The 22,781-nt window shown below is 45.8% G+C and overlaps 1 long non-coding RNA gene across 5 annotated transcripts in view; it reads right to left on the bottom strand.

Moving 5' to 3' along the window:
* The window catches only part of LOC141265593 (uncharacterized), a 622,209-nt gene that overhangs the window by 290,087 nt on the left and 309,341 nt on the right, over positions 1-22,781 (bottom strand). For 3 of the 5 annotated variants that reach the window (XR_012320129.1, XR_012320125.1, XR_012320128.1), the window contains one exon: positions 11,139-11,465. The exons of the other annotated variants lie outside the window; for them this stretch is intronic. This is a non-coding gene — a long non-coding RNA (uncharacterized lncRNA). Of the gene's footprint in view, positions 1-11,138; positions 11,466-22,781 lie in introns of those variants that run through there. 5 annotated transcript variants of the gene reach the window in all.

The raw sequence follows: 22,781 nt of genomic DNA, 5'->3' as shown, positions 1-22,781 counted from the left end.
TTTTGGCTGATCACTCACCAGCAGTACAGTCAACTCTGCTTCATCCAGCAGACTGGCACTCTCTCAGGAGACTGTCACTCCATGAAGCTACTTCCTGCTTCATAGAGAAACCCTGCAGGTACATCTAATCAAGACCCATCAGAGCTGGGATTTAACCCTGTCCTTCCCAGCTATGCTACAATATATATACATTTATATATATATATTTACCCTGTAGTAGCCCCATCGTGTATGTTGGCCTCCTTAGTAGACCCACTTTGTATGAGGACTCCCTCTTACTAGACCCACTATGTTTGAAGGCTCCCTCTTAGTAGCCCCTACTCTGTATGATAGTCTCCTTAGTAGCCCAACCACACTGTATCATAGCCCCTGTAGTAGCCCTCACTATGAGGGTTTTCTTAGTAGCACCCACTTTGTGTGATGGCCCCCTTAGTAGCCACCACTTTGTATGAGGGCCCTCATAGTAGCTCCCAAACTGTATGATGGCCCTCACACAATATTAAAATAATAAACATCATATACTAACCAAACCCCAGTGAGTCCATTGGCAGCCAGTGGCAAGGCGCGAGTTGACGGCCCCGGTGATATAATTGTGTCATTATGTCGTATCACCAGAGATCTGTTCTGCAGGCCACAGGCCTGAAGCCACCAGTGGCCTGCAGAATGCAGAACGCAGAGCGGTAGTGGAGGGAAACCATGTCACTCTATCACATAGTTTAACTGTACCAGCGTGCTGCAAGTAGTTAAGGGTGACGGTCGCTCTAGAAAGTTAAATTATAGAACCAAATTATCCCAATAAAAGAAAAATGTCTCAGAGTGTGAACAAGCAACGAAATAGTTACAAAATTATAGTTCCTCTTTAAAGAATATATTGTATTGTGACATATATCTTTCCTACAACATTTTTGCTAACCACTGCTCGTTCCCAGGACAGAGGGTTACCATTTGCATTCTTATCCAAACCACAGTCTCCAAAATCGCACCTCACCAAGTCATTATCCAAGTATTTTATGCATTAAGTCACGGTTATGTAATAACTGGCATGGAGATACTGATGTATGAGCTCTGTTAGTAAGGCTGTAGGAAGACATGATCTTAGATTTGAATTAGGATGTCCTATAAAAGGCTTAAAAGCTATCTATATTTCTAACCTGCCATTTGTTTTTTAAGTGTTGAGAGTGACCAGAGTCAAAACTTAGCACCTAAGCACAGATTGTGTCACGCAATTCCAGTCCATGGTCCAGGTCGGAGCTCTCTGATTGTGGACAGGAGCTGCGTGAATTTCCTTACCCTCCTGGATCCCAGTCTTATCTTAGGATTAGCTGGGCTGTCGAGATGTGATCAGTGTGCTGCATATCTCACAAATGATGTCACGCCAGGCTGGCAAATTAAACATCCTGCCAGGGAACCCTGAAGCCCAGGAAATTCGACCATTTCCTGTCCCCGGCCAGAGAGCATTGACCTGGACCATGGACTGAGATTCTGTGAAGCAATCAACTCATCCCTAGTAATGCGTAGAAAAAAAAAATCTAACAAAAGGCCAGTGAAAACCAAGTAATCCAAACATGAGTAAAATAAATAAGCTTTATTAAATGCCAAAAATGGCTGGATAGGTAAAGATTCAAAAACATATATGATGACAAGACAAAACCATACAAGGTGGAGGGACACAACCGGATAAGTAATAAGTAATAAACAAGTATTATGGACTGGTTAATGCAGGCTAAAGGTATTCATAGTACAAGGCATGCTACAATATTGCATAAAATAACTACTAAAAACATATTGTGTCACAGTTAGTGATGAGCGAGCATGCTCGTTACTCGAGATTTATGAGCATGCTCGGGTGTTTTCCGAGTATCTTCAGCGTGCTCGGTGTTATGTTTTAGTTACTCCGTGCTCATAATTTGTGACTGTTTGACAGCTTTAATACATGTGAGGAATGCCTGTTTCTTAGGCATTCCTCACATCTATTAAAGCTGGCAAACAGCATGCTCGCCGAAAGGGTTAACAGAACATACTCGCTCATTACTAGTCACAGTCAATTCATCAAATATATGTCACATTAAATAATAATAATAAGAAGCCACTATAAAATGCATAATGTAATATAATAAGTGCAAAAAAATGTGCAAAAAAAAGTGTACAAGTAAACATAAACTAAGTAGGAAATAAAGAGTGGTACAGTCAGGGAGATAAAATAGAAATGACTTAATACAGACCCGAAGTCTCCATGTGACATCACTGTTTGACCTCCACCTCACACTCTAGTTTTTGTTGCGTCCTCAGGGAGTGGTGAGTTGTAGGGAGAGGCAGGTATATAGGGAGAACAGGCAGATGGGGCAGTGGGTGGCAGCCAAAGAAAGTAATCCATCACAGAGTACTTATATGGCGCAGGCACTGTGAACACTGTATGTTGTCTGGCGCAGGTTGAAGATGACGCCGAGGCCACGTCGATCAAGCGCAGACAGCGCTTTCACTAGGGACGTGAGCGAGGCTGTCTGCCCTACCCACAGCTGAGCTCTCAGTGCGCACATGCACAATGTGACAGCAGCCATCTTAATAAAGGGAATTAACCATAGAGAAGTAAAAGGGACAAATAAAAATATGTTCCAAAAGGCAAATACTGCCAAACCTGAAAAATAAGTGATGTGTGTATATACAGTACAGACCAAAAGTTTGAACACACCTTCTCATTTAAAGATTTTAAGATCAAGAGAATGCCAAGAGTGTGCAAAGCAGTCATCAAAGCAAAAGGTGGCTACTTTGAAGAACCTAGAATATAAGACATATTTTCAGTTGTTTCACACTTTTTTGTTAAGTATATAATTCCACATGTGTTAATTCATAGTTTTGATGCCTTCAGTGTGAATGTACAATTTCCATAGCCATGAAAATACAGAAAAATCTTTAAATGAGAAGGTGTGTCCAAACTTTTGGTCTGTACTGTATATGTGAGATGTTTGTGTATGTAAATGTAAAAAACAGCAAAAAAACCTATGACAGACAAATAATAATTAGAATAAAAGAAAAAGGAGAATGGAAAGGAAAAAGAAATAAAAATGAACACCTGGTGACCAGTTGTGACCAGAACTATAAAAAGTTAAGGATCCTGGATCCTGGGACAGAACAATATGGACATGTTGTGATTGCTCATTGAGGATCTATGACCGATCAGCGGACTTTGAAAAACAGGCCAAGGACTTGGAACAATAGATTTTTACAACACAGCTACCATGCACATGTTATTGATCATAGATATAAAACTGCCAGACTTCATAAACATGATGATCTATTGCATTCCAAAATGAATGTAACAAAACAAAAAGAGGAAACAGTCCGGCTCACTACCGGATTCCATAGTAACTGGGATGAGACGAGACAAATATTCCACAAGTATTGGCCTATTTTGCAACATGAAAAAAGCCTAAAACATTTCATCTCTAATTTCTGTTGACTGGACAAACATTATTTTCTTTTATTTGGCTCTCGACATCCAAAGTGGGACTCTACGCCATATGGCAACTGTTCTTCATGCAGATTTAATGTTAAAACAGGCAAGTTTACTAACTCCCCTGAACAGAAAGAATACAAAATTTTACCATTTGTTGATCTACAGCAGTCATTTATTTGGCGCCTTGCCCATGTGATCTATTTTATGTGGGACTCACTTTAAAAGAGTTACAGGTTTGCATATTGGAACACAGCTGCGATTTCAAAAGTGCTAAGGATGTTGATCTGGAGGATCATGATGCTTTTTCCAAATTGAAGCTGATCGCACGGCACTTTAGGGCTCTACACACTCATTGCTGCCATCAATACAAAGGTAGAAGGATGTTCAGATATGATTTGACATACGTGGTGGCAACATTAAGAAAAAACTTTCCCAAATTGAATGCAAAAGGATCACTATTCTGCAGACATTGGAACCACATAGCGTGAGAAGTTGAGTTTTGCTTACTTTCTTTAAAGAGCATTAGTCAGTATGTTTTTTTTTTAACCTAAAAGCAGAATAATATAGGGGTCTGAGAGCCTGATTCCAGGGATGTGTCACTTACTAGTTTGTGTGGTGGAATTTTAATATAATCATTGTTTTATCAGCAGGAAATTATCACTGCCTGACTAGGTCTCAGGTGCAGGCCAATCAGGCTAATCTGTGTAACCCCACCTCCAACATTGATTGGCAGCTTGCTGACAATGCACAGTGTACACAGGAAGCTGCCAATCAGGAGTGTGGGTGGGGCTATACGGGGCTCAGCATTCTGACTACTGCTAAATCTACAGCAAAGAAAACAAGGATTCTATCAAAATTATAACAACTGGTCCAGTAAATGATACATCCAGATTACAAAGCAAAATCCTGCTGACAGATTCCCTTTAATTTCTCTCTTTGCTTATTCTTGTATTCTTATCATTCATTACTATCATCAGTTTCCTTCATTTTTCTTTCACTGCATCTTTTAACATACAGTGGTGGCCAAAAGTATTGGCACCCCTGCAATTCTGTCAGATAATACTCAGTTTCTTCCTGAAAATGATTGCAATCACAAATTCTTTGGTATTATTATCTTCATTTAATTTGTCTTCAATGAAAAAACACAAAAAGAATTGTCCTAAAGCCAAATTGGATATAATTCCACACCAAACCTAAAAAAGGGGGTGGACAAAAGTATAGGCACTGTTTGAAAAATCATGTGATGCTTCTCTAATTCGTGTAATTAACAGCACCTGTAACTTACCTGTGGCACCTAACAGGTGTTGGCAATAATTAAATCACACTTGCAGCCAGTTAACATGGATTAAAGTTGACTCAACCTCTGTCCTGTGTCCTTGTGTGTACCACACTGAGCATGGAGAAAAGAAAGAAGACCAAAGAACTGTCTGAGGACTTGAGAAACCAAATTGTGAGGAAGCATGAGCAATCTCAAGGCTACAAGTTCATCTTCAAAGACCTGAATGTTCCTGTGTCTTCCGTGCGCAGTGTCATCAAGAAGTTTAAAGCCCATGGCACTGTGGCTAACCTCCCTAGATGTGGACAGAAAAGAAAAATTGACGAGAGATTTCAACGCAAGATTGTGCAGATGGTGGATAAAGAACCTCGACTAACATCCAAACAAGCTCAAGCTGCCCAACAGTCCGAGGGTACAACAGTGTCAATCAGTACTATCCGTCGGCGTCTGAATGAAAAGGGACTGTATGGTAGGATCCCCAGGAAGACCCCACTTCTTACCCCGAGACATAAAAAAGCCAGGCTGGAGTTTGCCAAAACTTACCTGAGAAAGCCTAAAACGTTTTGGAAGAATGTTCTCTGGTCAGATGAGACAAAAGTAGAGCTTTTTGGGAAAAAGCATCAACATAGAAAAAAAGAAAAAAAAAAGAGGCATTCAAAGAAAAGAACACGTTCCCTACAGTCAAACATGGCGGAGGTTCCCTGATGTTTTGGGGTTGCTTTGCTGCCTCTGGCACTGGACTGCTTGACCGTGTGCATGGCATAATGAAGTCTGAAGACTAGCAACAAATTTTGCCGGATAATGTAGGGCCCAGTGTGAAAAAGCTGGGTCTCCCTCAGAGGTCATGGGTCTTCCAGCAGGACAATGACCCAAAACACACTTCCAAAAGCACTATAAAATGGTTTGAGAGAAAGCACTGGAGACTTCTAAGGTGGCCAGCAATTAGTCCAGACCTGAATCCCATAGAACACCTGTGGAGAGATCTCAAAATGGCAGTTTGGAGAAGGCACCCTTCAAATATCAGGGACCTGGAGCAGTTTGCCAAAGAAGAATGGTCTATAATTCCAGCAGATCATTGTAAGAAACTCATTGATGGTTACCGGAAGCGGTTGTTCGCAGTTCTTTTCGCTAAAGATTGTGCAACCAAGTATTAGGCTGAGGGTGCCAATACTTTTGTCTGGCCCATTTTTGGAGTTTTGTGTGAAATGATCAATGATTTGATTTTTGCTTCATTCTCTTTTGTGTTTTTTCCTTGCAAGCAAATTAAATGAAGATAATAATACCAAAGAATTTCTGATTGCAATCATTTTCAGGAAGAAACTGAGTATTATCTGACAGAATTGCAGGGGTGCCAATACTTTTGGCCACCACTGTATACATTATTTTTGTGGGGTTGGGCTGTGTGGACTGGCTCATGGGTTGTTCTATTTGAAGAGTTTTATTGTGGCAGTTTTTTTACAGTGAAATTCTCTTGTTTGGTGATATTATATTTCACACTAGAAACCATGTTCTTTTATTTGTGTGTTTCATTTTTTCATCTATGAACATAGAGCTGATGTGACTTTCCAAAAAGCTCAAGTTTTGTCTCATCTGTCCAAATGACAGTCTACCAGAAGCTTGTCAATATGCATTTTTACAAATTCCAGTTTCTCTATTTTATGATTTGCTTTCAAAGTGGTTTCCTCCTTGGTTGTCTTCCAAGAAGCCCACTTTGACCAAGACAGCTACACATTAGCGCACCGACACCCCGCTACAATACAGATCCAGTTTAACCTGCTCAGTCCTTGAGTGGGTTCTCTCCTGATGCTGTCTGTTGCTCTTCGAGTGAAGCGGATTCATCACCCAATCACTATTTTTTCCACCACAAGAGCGCCACCATAACCACCTTCTTAATAGATGGTGCGCTCTGACACCTTGACCTTGGAGTTCACCTCTGTCAGACCCTCACTCAGCCACCTCCATGACATGGAGTGGTGGTGATTATAAGGGTTCGATGTCACTCTACACTTTACAGCTCAATCTCACACTCGCCCATCACTCAGGCTACAGACTGAACACAGAATGTACCCCTTACAAACATCTAGCATTCTGAATGCTGTCATAATTTACCAAAAGGGTGGTAAGTGCCAATATCATGCATACAATGTATTCAGTGTCCGCAGGCTATACACAGGTCACATGCACAAAGTACCACTTAGTCTTTACGGAGACACTTAGGTTTTTCAGAGAAGCAAGGTAAAGCTATGCAAATTTTAGGCATTCATACAGGAAAAAAGGTAGAGTGCTTCAAATGTATAAAAAGATAGGGAAATAAAAGACATACGCAAAAAGGACAAAAACAGTTATGAAAACAAAACAGCGAAAACAGTAAAGTTCTATAATTAGCAACCCTCTTTAAGAAAGTACTTTTCTGCTCCCATGGACATTATTATTATTTATTATTATAGCGCCATTTATTCCATGGAGCTTTACATATGACAAGGAGTATACACAGCAGAAAACAATTACAGTAATCTTGAGCAAAATGCGTCAGCTACTGGTACAGGAGTGAGGACCCTGCCTGCGAGGGCTCACAATCTACAAGGGATGGGTGAGGATACAGTAGGTGAGGGTATAGCTGGTCGTGCAGTGGTAAGGTGGAGCGGTGGTTACTGCAGGTTGTAGGCTTGTTGGAAGAGGTGGGTCTTCAGGTTCCTTTTGAAGGTTTCCACGGCAGGTGAGAGTCTGATATGTTAGGGTAGAGAGTTTGAGAGTACGGGGGATTCACGGGAGAAATCTTGTATGCGATTGTGGGAAGAGGAGATAAGAGGGGAGTAGAGAAGGAGATCTTGTGAGGATCGGATGTTGCGTGCAGATAAGTACTGGGAGACTAGGTCACAGATGTATGGAGGAGACAGTTTGTGAATGGCATTGTATGCCAAGGTTAGAGTTTTGAAGTGGAGTCTCTGGGCAATGGGGAGCCAGTGAAGGGATTGACATAGAGGAGAGGCCTGGTAATAGTGGGGTAACAGGTGGATTAGTAGGGCAGCAGAGTTTAGGATAGATTGGAGGGGTGTAAGATGTTAGAGGGGAGGCCACAGAGCAGGAGGTTTCAGTAGTTCAGGCGGGAGATGATGAGGGCATGCACTAGTGTTTTGGACATGGGTCAGAATGTGCATGAGTCCAATTGTCTTGGGTCCTCAACTTGTGTCAACATAAGAGAAATAATCCATTCATTATATACAGTCCACCATTGAGGCTGGAAGGTACCTCCTGGGTCCACCTATTTGGAGGGTTCGTCATTACAAATACACACCGCCACTTTCCCCCTATAACTATAGTATATGATATATTTTTCATATGATCTGAACCTTACCTGAAAGATTTTACAGTCAAAGGATGTCCAGGATGTCGATCATTTGATGTAGCAGCCATATGCTCTTACTAGATCACACTCTGAATTACCATAGTAAAAGTACTGTGTGAGGGGTCAGTGGTTGAGGAAGACATTTACATTTCATAGGGATCATTAGATATAATGATAATATAATCATTTTCTTGATCATCTCCTGAGACAGCTCTCTCCTTAGCCTTCTTTGGTCCATGGGTCCATGTTCGGTCAGGTACATACAATGATACTAAACAGTACAGTGACTACTTTTTTTCTGTTGAAAAACAATTTGAAAGCAGTATCTGATTTTCATTAGTTGATATTCAGTAAATTTAAATTACATTTTTTTTGTCAGTTTCAAGTTATTTTAGTGTCCATTGTGGGTTTTCTTACTTTACCAGAAAGGTACCAACAGTTTTGTCCATGTGTGTAGGTAGTAAGTAGAATTGAGCACAAAGATTTGCAGTACCCTCAGTAGTCCATCGCATCAGATCCCTTTGAACCTCGTATTAACTGTAGAATCCCTGCCACCTCATCTGGTTAGTATGCCCCTACCTCATCATGTGTGTGTTGTGCCACAACGTAATGATGTCACACAGCCTACTAATCGGAAAAGGTGCAAGGGATGCTGCAAGTAGTAGGACCAGTGTTTTGCATTTGAATAGAATGACAGCCGCAATTAGACAATCCTGCTGCATCCAAAGTAATAGATCTGCTGAAGATGGGTAAGTATTGCATTTGACTGTTTTGGACCATCCCATAGACATGAATGGGCACACTGAACTCCTGTTTTCGTGAACATTGAGGACCCAGAGGTGGAATCAGGGGCTGATAAATTTTGATTCTAGAAAACCCCTTCAAGACTCACCTATGATTAGCGACTGCAACCGGGCTCCATTTGTAGTTTAAAAGCTCCTCTCGTTTCACTATTGCCTCAAGCAGTAGCTATGACCCTCCATTATACTTTACTCTGCAGCGCAACCTGTTCAGATTTGAAACTGTATATAAGCACAAGTCTAACACAGGATCTCTAGGAATACAGCACATGTTGAGATGATGTCTATTATTAACTTGGTAGCTGATTTGCCCCACTAAAGTTGTGACTTCTAACCTTTAATGAGATGTGTAACACTGCGTTCACACATTGCGTATTTTCGCGCGCTTTTTTGCACGCGCTTTTTCAAAATACGCAATGTGCCTTGTGTCTGCCAGCAAAGTGAATGGGAAATTCACTTTTAACCTGTTTTCATGGACCATACGGTAATCAGGCCTACATTAGCATTTTCTTCTCCTGCATCTGTTGGGGGCATGTGTGTCTTTGTTCCTCTCTGCAGGGGGCCTTGCTGATACAAAACTTTTCAGACTGGCTGGAGACTGGACTTCTGAGAAATTCTTTCCCTCTGAATTAAATGTACTTTATGATTAAGGGGGTGGGTGTAAGCACTTCTTCCCATCCAGGGAGCTGATCCCAAGTGAGGTAGAACAATAAGCCACATGTTTGATTTGGTATTTGGTGCTGTGTCTTGTGAAGGGCTAGGATCTGTTGCTGTGGTCAGGTCCTGGTGCCAGTGTATGGACTATTAGAGATTGGAAATCAGATGCCACGTGGGATTGTGATGTCTTGCCAACCCTTTTGGATTTGAGGAACCAGTCTAAGGCCTGTTGTTGCATTTTCCTTCACGTTGGATTACCGGGTGGCGCCCCTCGGATTTGTTCCTTTTGTGTGGCCACATTGCTGGCTCTAAGGAATCTATCTATGTTTGGTGTTATATTCTCCCAGTCCCAGTAAAGGTCTTTTGGGTTGTTCACCGGCCTGCTATCCCTGACTGCTCTATCACACACCCAGTCACAAGATGCCCTACTGCTATTCTATATTTCTGCATTTTGGCTCAAGTTTTCTAACTGCTCAGCCTACCCTCAGGCAGGAATCATACTACCCTTTCTAAACACTAGTGCATGAGAGAATTTGCTGCCATAGTTGCTGCCCTCTGTTTTAACCCTGATTGGGGTTCAAATAACCAAAGGATTATTGGGAATTGTAGTTTTAACCAAACAGGCCAATCATGCTACTTCTTTCTCCACTTATGTGCCATTTCTCCATGCTATGACTTCTGCATTGATCAGCCACTTAAAAAAACAGCTCAATTCAGTTTTGCTCAATACAAAATTGACTGACAGCACAATGAGGTGTCAGGTTAAAATGCCATTCTACTCTATGGAGAGAGGATGAAGGAGAAGGAGTGAAGACAAGAGTGAGAAAACAGGCAGAGGGAGACACAGGAAGATTATCCTTTCTAACAGATCTTTAACCTCACCCAGAGCTGGATTCACATTTATGCTACTTTGTACTTCTGCATAATTTTCTCTCTGTATGCTAACTAAGGAATGAAGAGCAGGAATCCATCTCTATGTACTGTGCTGTGTATGGAAAAAATCCAGCTTATGTCCACCCATCAGCTCAGAGTCAATTGCAAATTAAGAAACGGAGCATGAAATTGTTTTTTATTGGTTCCCCAGCTAACCTAGTTTTTGGACAACTCAGAAAACCACTTTAAGCTTCTGTAACACAATGAAAAGTCTATAGCAAGACCCCCAAGCTACTAAATGTGCTTTATAATCTTGGTGTCTCTTATGTGGCAGTGGGGTATTTAAGGTCTCTAAGGCATCAATGCCCAGGTGTGACAGCCACCTTTGCACCCCCTACAGCAATGCTGGTGCAAGAAAAAATGGTTCAGAAACTCTCTCCTTAAAGAAAGCCCACGCTTAGGGACTAGTTTAGAACGTGACAGTGTAGAACATGGAGCATGAGTGGATCGGTCTGTTGCAAATGTTGAAAATGAGAATGAATTGTGCTTAGAATATCTATACTGCAGGCTCCTGAATTCACCCACTTTTTCAAGAAAAATGCATTTCCTAATATTGTAGTTCTTCTTGTTCATTGATTGTACTTATGCATACAGTACATACATTATTTGTTGAAATGTTATATGGTTGAATTATTTGAAAATACATAAAAACAGAGAAGATTCTCAAATCTGTCATTTTTTTAATTACATTTCTGCCATTACAAAGACAATGGAAGTATTACAAATGTCTAAAGAATCAAACATCATCATAGTTTTCATGCAAATGAGATCATAAACAAATGTCAAAAAAGCATTGCAATGAGTTGTAGAAGTGAAAATGCCTTGTCCTAAGCATGTCAGAGCTGAGAGTCTCAGTGATGTTCAAAGATAGATTTATGTAAAAGTTTCAATACTTTGGCAGAACTTCTGATATTTTCATCTAAAAACGCTCAGTGGGAGAGATAATTTTTCTTAACAGCCATCACTTGATCCCCAGCAGGAATCCCGCACTGATTCTGTCTGAAAATATATGTAAAACAAGGATCAGACTTCCATCAGTTTGCAAAATGCAATTTTCTTTAAATGAGCATAGGTTTTGACCTGACTATGCCCGCAAACTACAGTATGTATATAACACATTGTAATAACAGATAAGGCCTGCAGTTGGACCAAGGAAACCGCCAGGTAAAGATGTGAGAAGGTGACCTCTGTTCCATACAAAATTTACTGTGTGATTTGACAGGTAACAAATGCAGCGCTGGAAACGGCAAATGATGGTAACTGGTAAGTGTTGCAATACACTCGGCATACACATTACTATTTGCTAGTAGATGGAAAAGTAAAAAAAAAAATCACCTTTAAGGGCAGGTGCAGACGATTTTATTTTCGGGCAGAGTGCGATCCAACAAAACATTGTATCGCACTTTAACCAATGTTAGTCGATGAGGCCTTGCACATGTCTGAATTTTTCCTCGGACAGGTTCAGCCCTAGGAAAAATCACTGCATACACGAGCTTGATCCCATGTTCAGATCACACTCAGCCATGCAAGTCTATGGGTATGTCAGAGTTTGATCAGCATGTCATATGCATAATCGGCCTGATTATGAGAGAATCTACGGCCATCTGCACCTGCCCTTAGTATTTACCTGAGCTCTATAGTAACCCAATTCATAAAAATTGTCTCATTCCCATTGATGGAAGGGAAAAACTGACTGGTTGGTTATGAACTGACTGACCGCAATTCTTCCAATCGTTCCATGCCTTTAACAACAGGGACACGGCAAATTATTCGGATCAGAGCAAAACTGTGTCGACAGGCGCGGTGCTCATGGTCCCAACTAAATCACAACTGTCCATTTCATTGAGGCCTGTTTATTCCACAATATTGTAGTAAAGCGAATAAGTGTCAAGTAGTTACAGGTTAAGAAATGTAATGAGACAACTGAAATAGAATCCAGCATCACTGAAGAAACAGGACCTTGGATGGCGCAGCACATTCAGAACTACTGAATAAATCATAATGGGGCTTAGCCGTTCTTGGCAAATTAACACTGACATTTTTGTGCTCTCCTAGAGTATTGAGAACTCAATTAGTAGGCAGAGTATGTGAGAAAATCGATCTCCCTATGCAGAAAGCCCAGAAAGGTTAAGTTACTTTAAGAAAAGGAAATCCATGTGATACCGCAGCTTAATACAGGTGTTTTGTTAAACAAGGGACTAACATCCACATTGAGCAAAAAACAGCATCCCGATCTTGTGTGAAAAATGTAATTAGTTACTCCCTGGTGAAACTATTCTCCATAACTTTTCATAATAATGATGGGAAGTTTTATTATTGTGCTTTTATTTCCACTTTTCGAGGTAATATGGCTTCTAGGACTCCTCAGGTGTTGATCGACACCATTTCCAAATGTGTATCCCTGAAATATTCACTCGTCTACTTCCTGATTTCAGCGCTTGCTCTAGGGAAATTAAAATAAACTTCAAGTGATGTGCCAGTGGGCCATGTGCCAATCTGTGCGATTTCTTATTGGACGCTCATGTAAATATCAGCAACTGCACCGCTGGATACCTTGGGAACTTAGGGACCTACAGTACTGGAAAGGAAACATGAAAACCCTAATCCTGAAAATCACAGTGACTTTGGAACGGATAAAATTTGGCAAGAGCTTTAATTATTAACTATTTGTGAGTCTAGTTGTTAAAGATTCATGTAACAAAGATCAGATGCAGCAGACAGAAGTGAATAAAATATGCTGTTTTAGAAATTGTCCTGTACGTACTGTTCCCTTTATTCTAGATATAGGAAAAACTGAAAAAGTTTACAATTCATTCCCTATAGCAAAACCGAAAGAAATGAACTGGAGTATAAGTTGGTATACGTGCAATGCGTAGGAGCATGTTCACACTGGTCATTACATAGGCAATACCTAAGATAGAAACAAAATGAACATATACCCTGCTATAAGTAAAAAGCAATAGTGCATATAAATAACATAAGGTGCTTAGTAAACACTGTTTTTGATTAATAAAACGTAAAAGCCTTCCCACCAGCGCCAAGGTGTACCCAATCGGGAAGGTCCTCACCTATAATATTAATACTAGAGATTAGGACCGTCCCAATTGGGTACACCTTGGTAGATATGCTAGATATGATACTAATGCACCAAGATGGCAGACAGCCGAGAGCCACACATCATGGGCCTGCAAGCCACAGGTTAGGGATCTCTGCTCTAGCTCATAGAGGCCCCAAGCTACGAACCCTCTCTGTGATGTCCTAGTAGGTCATATGTACAGGGGTTGTCCTCGAGACAACTCATTTAAGCCCTAGATGACTGGAGTTTGTATATACATACACGTTATAGCTACTGATGTCCAATGCGGCTAAAACATAAATAAAAGATAATTACTTTATTGGCAGATGACACAGTATATAAGTTAAAAATCATCCTGAAATGTTACAGAGCTAAAATGATCAAAAAAGAGAAAATGCATGATTCATGAATGCTACATGTCACATTAGGCTCTGAAAAGAAGGACACTGCCATTTTTGGGTTGTTGTTTTTAAAATCTGTGGTGATGATGATGATGTGTGGCACCCCAGGGGTCTGGTTTTCCACAGTAATGTAATGTTATGTCTGAGAGCAGGTGGGAGGTCCTTTGGTCAGGGATCCTGTGCATGCCACACCTCCTGCCCAGTCTTGGGAGGGGAAGAACTTCCCCTGTATAAACCCGGGGCTGAGGCAGGGTGAGTCAGACAAGTGGAGTAGAGACAAGAAGCAGCATAGGAAACAGCAGAGTTACAAGGAGTCAGGGGCTGGCAGCCGCAGAGCTCGCCCTGACTAAGAAGACTTCTTTCCGGACCCGGAGTCCGAGGCTGTGGGGACTAACTCCTACCCAGCAGCAGAATCCGTCAGGCAGGGGATTTCAGGTCCTCTGGCCCAGAAGCCCGAAGGCACGGTCACACGCGTGGGACCAGCACCGCCATCGTGGAGCGGAAGCCATTAGAAGGCCCCGAGTCACCGGCCATACGGGTGAGCACCACACGGTACACTCAGGGACGTGGGCTACTTACATCAGCTTCTAGCAAGGTAGCCAGAAGAGTACAGTCAGTTTGGGAGGCCTACAACTACGCCTGGCCAGGTGAGATCCCATCTGCTCAAGGACTGACCAGGCCCCGTTCGCTAGCAAGTACTCCGGGAGGGTCTATCATTGTCACCAGTAAAGACCCTGAACTACACCGTACCGTCTCTGAGTGGTTCCTGCTACCCCCATCATCCATGTCGGCTGCCCTGAGACCATACCCCTCCCGTTGGGGGTTATACTATCACGCTGCATAATCCTACCATCGGCCTCAGCGGTCTGCCCCGCAGCAGCAGCTCCCTGGCTGCACTCAACGGGTGGCGTAGTCATCAACTATTTACTACTAGTAGACTGCCGTCCAGTTTGACTCCCTGGGCACGGACCGGGTCACCGCCACGAGACTACAACCCTCCACGGATCCGGCTCCGGGTAAGCTCCCGCGTGCGCACCGCAGCGCGACACAGGCCCAGGGGCGCGTCAACTTTGACGTAGTCGGCAGGATTTCGTGCCCGCAACCACCGGGTACTGCGTGCCTGAAAAGCAAAGACTGTTCAAACTTACCAGTGGTGAAGATTCCCGCTATCCGTGGAGGTTTCCCGCCATCCGGCGCCATCTTCTACCTTCTTCCCGCCATCCGCGAAGTTTTCCCGCCATCCGGCGCCATCTTCGACCTTCTTCCCGCCATCCGTGGAGTTTTCCCGCCATTGGACGCCATCTTGAGGACGCCGCGCGGGAAGAAGAGGGGCGTGGACTCCGAAAGCGCGCGAGAACTGAAGCCCCGCCTCACGTCCGGACGTTGCGTAAGGTCCTGGAAGGAGCCCAGCAGACGCCGACGTCACAGGAGCGCGACGGAAGGTCCTCAACCCTGACGATCCACTGCGGAGCCGCGGCCTACGGAAGAGGATCATCGCAAGGTAGGCCACGGTCCACTAGGGGGGAGGAAGATGTCGGATACGGAGGAGAGCTTCACTGCCTCAACCCCCGCCAGCGCTACCGCTGCTGCAGTTATGCCCTTCACCATGCCCTATATCCCGGGAGCAGCTTGGCTACCCCAGTACTCAGGGGAGTCACATACCCTGCATGACTTTAGAGAAAAGCTGGATAGCCTCTTCCAGGTGTACCCCCTCACAGAAGAGCAAAAAGTGAGCATCCTGGTGGCCCAACTAACAGGGGCAGCCAAAAGGGAAGTAAAATCCTGGCCACCTGGGAGGAAGACTGTCGCAGGGATACTAACCCGGCTGAAGGACACCTTTGATACCCGCACCTCAGCCGAGATTAAGCTTAGATTCTACGGGTGCAAGCAGCGAGCGCATGAGAGTATAAGGGACTATGCACTAAACCTACAAGAGGCCCTGAGGGCCATAAAGCAGACCGACCCTGATGGGGTGGGAAACGAGGACAGGCTGTTGACTGAACAATTTATAGAGGGTTTATATTGCAATGCCCACCGAACCCAGTTGCGGGCAATGGCCTTACAGGATCCCCATCTGGACTTTGCACAGTTCAAGGACAGAGCCATCCGGGTGCTCCGAGAACCGGCACCAGGTGGCGTTGTGACCCACAGACGCCCCACTACCACTTACTACCAGGAGGCGGCGCCCTTGTCAGCAGGGCCTGTGGGAGCTGATGCGCAGGCTTTGGACAATGACCCGGCTCCAGACCTACACCATCAGGTCCAAGAGCTAGCTAAGAGCGTTGCTGCGCTAACCCGAACTGTGCAGTCTTTACAGGTTTCCACCCCAGGGAAGATCCAGCTGGCATCCGGACCGGAGGACATCCCGTGGCGTCGACCAAGGAGGACCCCACCGGCCAGAGGAAGACCCAGTGACCGATACAGTGAGGACGGACGACCCATCTGCCGCCGCTGCAATCAACCCGGACATATGGCAAGGTACTGTTCTTTAAACGGGCACAACCTGGGGTAGAGGGCCAACCCCCAGGAAAAAGATCACCAGGCCCATCGAACTGGCGCGACAGATATGTGGGAGGACGTCCAGTCTTGCCTGTGGTACTGGATGGCATTCCCATGAGTGCCCTACTGGACACCGGGTCACAGGTCACCACCATCCCGTACGTGCTCTTCAAGCAGTACTGGAATGACTCGGATATTACCCGCTACCCCGACGACGACTTGAGTATCATCGCCAGCAATGGTCAGCCCGTGCCACAGATCGGATTTAAAGAGGTGACCATCAAAATTGGTAGAGTCGAACTGGCCGCACAGGGACTGATCATTGTAGATATTGATAAACATGAGAGTCACCCAAAAATAACTCTAGGAACTAATGTAATTGAAAATTGTCTTGCAGAGGTGATTTTCCTTTTACAGCAGGTTGCCAAGAATGCCAGCTCCGGCGAGCAGCGGGTGCTCCAGAAAGAGATCCGGGCACTGATGCAACGGCAACAAGTGGAACTCTCCGGCGGTGAGATTGGTAGCGTAAGAATGTGTGACCCTTTTCCTATTGCCATGCCCCCAAAAAGTGAAATGATGATTTGGTGCCGGGCAGCTATTGGTCTGAGAGGTAGAGATTACCAGGCAATGGTAGAACCAGTTTACTCAGACAGTAGGCCCACCATTTTGACAGCACGGGGGGTCGTCAATGTACGCCATGGGAGGGTGCCCGTTCGCATAATAAATATCGGGGAGAGGGAAGTGTACCTGCCCCGGTATGCCACGCTAGCCAAATTATATATCACTAATCAAAATTCTATACAATCTGTGGAACCCTTGCCTCCATCTCACCCGGAGGAAGGTAACGGCTCTAAGAAAGACATGGAGGACTGGTGTCAGCAACTACATCTGGGTACTGACTCCACTCCCTCACATCAGAAACAAGGAGTCTATCGGGTGGTTCAAGAGTATGAGAGAGTGTTTAGTAAACACCCGTTAGACTTCGGGCGAGTCAAGGGGGTAGAACATCGCATCCCCACGGGAGATCATCCTCCCATAAAAGAGAGGTATCGACCCGTACCCCCTGCACATTACCAACACGCCAAGGGGATGCTTAGAGACATGAAGGAGGCTGGGGTAATCCGGGATAGTTGTAGCCCCTGGGCAGCCCCATTAGTTTTAGTCAAAAAGAAAGACAACACCATGAGGATGTGTGTAGATTACCGGAAAATCAACCGTATCACACACAAGGATGCGTACCCCTTACCAAGGATAGAGGAGTCATTGGCTGCTTTAAGATCTGCTAACTTCTTCTCTACCTTGGATCTCACTAGCGGGTACTGGCAGGTTCCTGTAGCAGAGGCGGACCGGGAGAAGACCGCATTCACCACCCCGATGGGACTTAGCGAGTTCACCTGCATGCCGTTCGGACTCTGCAACGCACCAGGAACCTTCCAACGCCTAATGGAGTGTTGTCTGGGCCACAGAAACTTCGAGACGGTCCTGTTGTACCTGGACGATGTCATCGTATATTCCAAGACGTATGAGGACCACCTGAAACACCTGGCGGAAGTGTTCGAGGCTCTGGCGAGTTACGGCCTAAAGGTGAAACCCTCCAAGTGTCACCTCCTGAAACCAAAGGTGCAGTACCTGGGACACGTAGTGAGCGCTGACGGAGTGGCTCCCGACCCTGATAAAATCACCGCAATTAAGGAATGGCCAAGCCCCTCCAGCGTAAAAGAAGTGCGGCAGTTCCTCGGGTTGGTAGGCTACTACCGAAGGTTTATTCCCGGTTTCACCAAAAAGGCAGCACCTATGCAGGACCTCCTGATAGGCCAGTCCCGGAAGGCCAAGAACCAGAAGCCGCCCTTCAAATGGGAAGAGCTGGAAGAAGAGTCCTTCCGCCAGCTGAAGATGGCCCTCACGGGGGACGAAATCCTGGCGTACCCGGATTATAGCCAGCCCTTTATCCTCTACACCGACGCCAGTAACATCGGGCTAGGAGCCGTACTGTCCCAGATCCAGCAGGGGAAGGAACGAGTAATCGCCTACGCCAGCCGAAAACTGCGACCCACCGAAAGGAACCCCGAGAATTACAGCTCATTTAAGTTAGAGTTCCTGGCCGTAGTATGGGCAATCACTGAGCGCTTTAAGCATTACCTCGCTTCTTCCCGGTTCACCGTGTACACGGATAACAACCCGCTGACACACCTGGACACGGCAAGACTCGGTGCCCTGGAGTAGAGGTGGATGGCCCGTCTGTCCAACTACGAGTTCACAATTAAATACCGGGCAGGACGCTCCAATACCAACGCGGACGCCCTGTCCAGGATGCCCAACCTGCCGGACGGAGGAGAAGATCCGGAGGGACTGGAAGAAGTTGAACTCCCTGCGTTCCACCGTCATGGGACTATTCAGTATTCCCACCGGGTAAGGAGTAAGCAGGCTGCTACGTTGAACCCCTTACCCCACTACAACTGGGCGGAAACGCAAGACAGCGACCCTGCCGTCCGACTGGTGAAGGAGATGCTGACTCGGCCGGAGGCTCGCCTTGAACCAGACGCTCCGGAGGAAGCCAAACAACTATGGGCAGAGAAGAGTCGACTGTTCCTTTACAAAGGGAAGTTGTGCCGCAGAATGGTTAACTCCCGGACGCATGAATTACTCTGGCAAGTAGTGGTGCCACGAAGAGACGCAGCCATGGTGATGGAGGCATACCACGACGGAGCTGGACACTTTGGGTGGAAAAAGCTGGAGTTCCTGCTGCGCGAGCGGTTCCACTGGGTAGGCATGAGGGGAACCATCGAGAAGTGGTGCAGAGATTGTGGCCCGTGCAACCTGAGAAGGAAGGACCGAGCCAGCCAGAAGACTCCCCTGCAGTCCATCGTCACCCGGCAACCGTTGGAACTGGTAGCCTTGGATCATGTAAAACTGACCCCAAGCAGAAGTGGCTACGTCTACGCGTTAACCATCGTGGATCATTACTCCCGGTTCTTGGTTGTCGTCCCCGTCAAGGACTTAACGGCTCAAACAGCAGCTAGAGCCTTCCAGCAGCACTTCTGCCGTCCACACGGGTACCCGGACCAAGTGCTGACGGACCAGGGACCTGCCTTTGAAGCGGAGGTCTTTCAGGAATTCTGCAATCTGTATGGCTGCCGGAAGATAAGGACGACACCCTACCATCCGCAGACTAATGGACTTTGTGAAAAAATGAACCAGGTGGTAATGGATCTTCTAAAAACGTTGCCCCTGGAAGAACGCAGTCTGTGGCCTGAAAAGTTGCCCGATCTGGTGGACCTATACAACCACATCCCGGTAGGTTCCACCAACTGTACCCGGCTTACCTAATGAGGGCAAGACCTGGTAAGTTACCTGTTGACCTGGAAATGGGAGTCCTGACCCCCGAGGACACTTCACCAGAAACAGACTGGGACACAGAGAGGCAGCAGCAGTACCGGAGAGTACAGGAGAGCGTGGAGCGAAGTCTCTGTCAGGCTAGGGAAAGACAAGAGAAAACTTACAACCAGTATGCTCCCGCTGTTCCCCTGGTACCCGGAGAGCAGGTCTTGAAGAGGAAGAGACGGCTCCACAAGTTGGACGACCAGTGGGAGAAGGACCCGTACACCGTACTGCCTTCAAGCCACGAGAACCCGAAGGTCTGTACCATCAGTAAAGACGGAGGGGAAACCACAGCCATTGTATCCCGGGACCACCTGAAGAAGTGTCCCAAACAACTGAGGAACCCTGAAGAGGAACAAGAAGACCATCGACCCGTGGAAGAAAGGGAAGATATGGTTAGTACCGTGCTCGGGGACTTCCCTCAGTCTTGGACTCAAGTCAATGGTGCAGTTGTGGTACCCGTACTCACCTTCCTCCAACCATCATCCCAAGAACCTACGGAGCAACGGGTAGAGCTGGAAGAACAGCCGGTCCAGGAGGCAGAAGACTCCACACAAGCAGAACAGGAGAATCAACCCTCTGCTTATAGTGAGCCTGCCGTACCCCTAGTGAGACAAAGAGCCGGTAGACAGCTGCCCAGTTTACCCTTGACAGCTCCTACACCCTGTAGTTCAGGGCCAGACAGTCAGCTCCGTAGGTCCACTCGGGCCACTAGAGGCCAGTTACCCGCACGCTGGAGAATTTAAAGTGTATAAATTGTTTTATTTATGTTTTTCTGTGTCTTGTTGCTTGTGTATAATTTTGTGTTTCTAGTTATTTTTAGGAATCCTTGGTGGATTTACCGGGAATCCTTGTACATAGTTGGAGCGTAACCCAGGATGGACTAGAGACTGTTAAGGACTCGGGGTAGGACAGACCCCTACCTGGTTACGTCTCCCTGTGTTGGTGAAATGGACACCTTGCTCTCTTCAGAGACTGCACCCGGTTGCGGACACGCCGTAACCATCTTTATATGTTTTCTTATTGTATTATTAATGTTTTTGCCTTGTTATGTTTTTCTAAATGTGTTTAGTCCCGGAGTACTAAATTTCACTAGGGGGGAATGTGGCACCCCAGGGGTCTGGTTTTCCACAGTAATGTAATGTTATGTCTGAGAGCAGGTGGGAGGTCCTTTGGTCAGGGATCCTGTGCATGCCACACCTCCTGCCCAGTCTTGGGAGGGGAAGAACTTCCCCTGTATAAACCCGGGGCTGAGGCAGGGTGAGTCAGACAAGTGGAGTAGAGACAAGAAGCAGCATAGGAAACAGCAGAGTTACAAGGAGTCAGGGGCTGGCAGCCGCAGAGCTCGCCCTGACTAAGAAGACTTCTTTCCGGACCCGGAGTCCGAGGCTGTGGGGACTAACTCCTACCCAGCAGCAGAATCCGTCAGGCAGGGGATTTCAGGTCCTCTAGCCCAGAAGCCCGAAGGAACGGTCACACGCGTGGGACCAGCACCGCCATCGTGGAGCGGAAGCCATTAGAAGGCCCCGAGTCACCGGCCATACGGGTGAGCACCACACGGTACACTCAGGGACGTGGGCTACTTACATCAGCTTCTAGCAAGGTAGCCAGAAGAGTACAGTCAGTTTGGGAGGCCTACAACTACGCCTGGCCAGGGGAGATCCCATCTGCTCAAGGACTGACCAGGCCCCGTTCGCTAGCAAGTACTCCGGGAGGGTCTATCATTGTCACCAGTAAAGACCCTGAACTACACCGTACCGTCTCTGAGTGGTTCCTGCTACCCCCATCATCCATGTCGGCTGCCCTGAGACCATACCCCTCCCGTTGGGGGTTATACTATCACGCTGCATAATCCTACCATCGGCCTCAGCGGTCTGCCCCGCAGCAGCAGCTCCCTGGCTGCACTCAACGGGTGGCGTAGTCATCAACTATTTACTACTAGTAGACTGCCGTCCAGTTTGACTCCCTGGGCACGGACCGGGTCACCGCCACGAGACTACAACCCTCCACGGATCCGGCTCCGGGTAAGCTCCCGCGTGCGCACCGCAGCGCGACACAGGCCCAGGGGCGCGTCAGATGTCTCAGGACTTCAGCTAGCATGAGGTGGAGTGGGAGATGTGAGAGGTTCACACGTGGTCAAAATTGTTGGTACCCCTCGTTTAATGAAAGAAAACCCCACAATGGTCACAGAAATAACTTGAATCTGACAAAAGTAATAATCAATTAAAAATCTATGAAAATGAACAAATGAAAGTCAGACATTGCTTTTCAACCCTGCTTCCACAGAAATTTTAAAAAAATTAAACTCATGAAAAATCATAAAAAAGCCAGACTGGAATTTGCCAAACTACATGTTGACAAGCTTTTCAGTCTAAAACTGAAACAGTAGATTATGAAATTTATCTGTAGACGTTAAAATAAGAAATTAAACTTTAATTATCAAACACATAGGACCCGATACATCAAGACTGGTGCTATGTATGCTGGAGTAAGATATGCCAATTTATTTAAGGGGTTGTTCAGAACTATAAATAGGATAGGTGATCATCAATATCAGATCATGGCGGTGCGATACCTGACACCCCCCACCAATTAGCTGTTCCTGGTATTGGCAGCAGAACTAGTTAGTTACAGAGCTGCACAGCACCATCATATATAACTGCTGAGGCCAGGTACTGTACATCCGCCCCCTATGCAAATTAATAAGGGGTGGATGTGCTGTACCTGGCTGAGTCCACTATTCCATCGATGGCGCTGTGCAGCTTTGTGACTGAGCAGTACCGGCTGCGGCCAACAGCGGGAACAGCTGATCAACTGGGGTGCCATCTATCACACATCCAGTGATCAGACATTGATGACCTATCCTAAGGGTAGGCCATCAATGTTAAAGTCCAGGACAACCCCTTTAAGAGGTGTGGGTCTCTTGAATTGGGTGCATCTTGAGAGCTGTAGTGCTCCGCC

Source organism: Phyllobates terribilis, unplaced genomic scaffold (assembly GCF_046119375.1).
Source record: "Phyllobates terribilis strain yellow unplaced genomic scaffold, ASM4611937v1 Scaffold_4__5_contigs__length_816908805, whole genome shotgun sequence".
Classification (NCBI taxonomy): Eukaryota; Metazoa; Chordata; class Amphibia; order Anura; family Dendrobatidae; genus Phyllobates; species Phyllobates terribilis.
The sequence above is the reverse complement of the archived record's forward strand: the minus strand, read 5'-3'. Positions and strand labels throughout refer to the sequence as shown.